We start from the raw sequence: 2,791 nt of genomic DNA, 5'->3' as shown, positions 1-2,791 counted from the left end.
TTTTACAGGTAATATTTTTATTCTATTATAATTTTTACATGTAATGTATATAATTTTACTATATTTCTCAAAGCACACCTCCTATCCTTATTATTATTAAGCCTTAATTTCAATAATACATCATTAAGCCATTTCCCTTTCGGGGTAGGCGTGACTCACTCGGCAGGGGAAAGGAGTAGTGTGTGGAAGGGATAGAGATTTTTCAGATTGATCCAGAATTCTCGTGCTATTTAAGTAAATAACACGTTCGTTCCGCAACACTGCTCCGACCCAGGTTGCTGATCAATCTCTCTAGAAATCACCCCAAGCGAAGAACCTCACGAAGACGTCAAGTAAGGTTCCCCACTTGGGTCCATTAGTAGCCAAGGTCTTTGTTTCAGGCGTCATTCACTCTACTGACACTCTTTTTATTAACCATTTGCCGCCATACTTTCCTTTCCTGGCATACTTCTCTAGCTTCTTTTATGTCCATGTATTTTTTCATGCAGACTCTCGTGTTTCTGTGACTTCTTATGTCTCTTCTAACTAGGGTCTCATTCACACTACCTAACCATTCTTTCCGCGGTCTACCTCTGGGAACGCTGCCATTTACTTTACCTTGATACACTTGTTTCGTTAGTCGTTCGTTTGGCATTCTCTCAACATGTCCGAACCATCTTAACCGATTTCTTTCCCATGTGTCTACTAGCGTCTCTTCTGCACCACATTCTTTTAGAATTATCTCGTTACTTACTTTGTCCATCAGGGTTTTCCCGCATATTATGCACATGAATCTCATGTCAATTGCATTAATCTTACTCTTATCTTTTTCTTGATAAGTCCATCGTTAATCTTACTCTTATCTTTCTCTTGATAAGTCCATGTCTCGCTACCGTATAGTACAGTCGGTACAAATATAGAATTAAGTATTGCCATTTTAGCTTCATTTGATATATTTTTACTTCTGATAAGTGGACCTGTTCTACCAATAACCTTCTTACCTTCATTTATTCGTCTATCTAATTCCTCATCTATCTTTCCGTCCCTAGTAAATAAGCTACCAAGGTATACGAACTTATCAACTTGTTCAATTCTCTCATCATTTAATCAAATATTGCATAGTGTTTTGTCACTCTTTCCTTCGTTCAGCAATTCGAAATTTGATAAAATCGGTTAGCAAAACTTATCGAAACTTATAAAAAAGCAGAATTTAAAACAAGTGAAAAAATGACTAATATGCATTAATAATGTAACTAATGTTTTTCTGAATTGAAAATAATTCGATAAAATTTATAAGAGTATCTCGTGAATTCAGCAAAAGTTCATAATAATTCCGAGTGAATTAAAAAAAAATCAATTAAATTTTTAGAAAAATGTTAATGCCATTTATTTCAGTAAAATGGGAAGAAATTTGGAGTGAATTTAGACAAATGAAAGGGATTCTGAAGGAATTTGACGAAATTCCTAAGAATTAATGCGAGTTTAAAGGACATAAGGGGTAATAAAATTTTTTTTTGAGAATTCAAAAGAATTAAAAAGAATATAATATGAATTAATAAGTACTCAGGATTCATTCTAAATGAATTCAAATGAAAAAAAAAGTTTTGTACAAAATATTTTATTAGTTTCAGTAAAACTGAATTAAATTGTGAAAAAAATTCAAGGCAATTTAAGTAAATTCGATAAAATTCACACGAATCCAAGATAAATGTGTGAGGTTTTTAGGTGAATTAAAAATAATAAAAGTTAGTTCAACCAAGTTTTTGTAATAAAAAAAATTCCAATAAATTTAGGGATAATTGAAAAGAATTAAAAGGAATTTATATAGAATTCATAGACCACTAAAGTACTATTTTTACTTAAAAAAGTGACTATAGTGACTTTATCTTACAAAGTAACTACAAAGTGATTGAGAAAAAAGTGACTAAAAGTGGCTTAAAATATACCCTTTATAAAGATTTTTGATTTACTTACTACGAAGAATATATTATTTACATTTTAAAAGAAATCTTGCTCATATTATTGCAGGAAAAACTTTTAAGGCCATTTTATACCACTAATTGTGAAAGTACGATATTTAAAAAAAATTGTTTTGTTTCATCAAATTTAAGGCTTATTCTCAATAAATAACACATACTTTCTACGGGTAAAATAATTGTTTTGCCTCAAATTTGTTTTTGTGTTCCAAATTTAAGACCAAGAATACTGATTTTTAGACCTAATACGGCCCAGTAGAACTTCTAAGCCATTTTTTTTATCAAAGAAGAATCATGTATTCAAATAATGATTTGGTTTAATCAATTACATTTGTGGTGTTTCATCTATAGAATATGATTATTTTATGGACAACAAAATATTTAGGGGACCCCACTGTATTTTGTGTTTTTATACCCAAATCTTTTTGCAGATTGAGTATTTGATTAATTTAAAAACAATTGGGTTGGGTCCATTCAATATTTTCGTGAATCAACTCATACTTTCCTGATTTGACCAAATTTTCATGTATTTATAGCGTTTGCAAAATAGAATACGAGGGTAGTTCAATAAGTCCTTAGAATGACCAACAGATGACGCGCGAATCGCTCCAAATCATCTGTTTTCAGTCAGCACCACTCCCGACTAGATATATGATGCAGTCACAGTCCACATCTTCTGAGTTTACGTGTTTTTATAACCAATTGAAAAAAAATTTTTCTTCAAGAAAAATGTGAAAAAACGAGTTCAGAGCGGTAATCAAACATTTTCATTTAAAGAGTTTAACTCCATATGAGATAAAAAATGAATTGGACTCAGTTCGTGGCACATCTGCCCC

General features: G+C 31.4%; 1 protein-coding gene across 1 annotated transcript in view; it reads left to right on the top strand.

Moving 5' to 3' along the window:
• LOC117167659 overlaps positions 1–2,791 on the top strand; it is a 4,799-nt gene that overhangs the window by 800 nt on the left and 1,208 nt on the right. The window lies entirely within an intron of this gene.

This window comes from Belonocnema kinseyi, chromosome 2 (assembly GCF_010883055.1).
Source record: "Belonocnema kinseyi isolate 2016_QV_RU_SX_M_011 chromosome 2, B_treatae_v1, whole genome shotgun sequence".
NCBI classification, from domain to species: domain Eukaryota; kingdom Metazoa; phylum Arthropoda; class Insecta; order Hymenoptera; family Cynipidae; genus Belonocnema; species Belonocnema kinseyi.
Note: the sequence above shows the minus strand (reverse complement) of the source record. Positions and strands in the feature narration are given on the sequence as shown.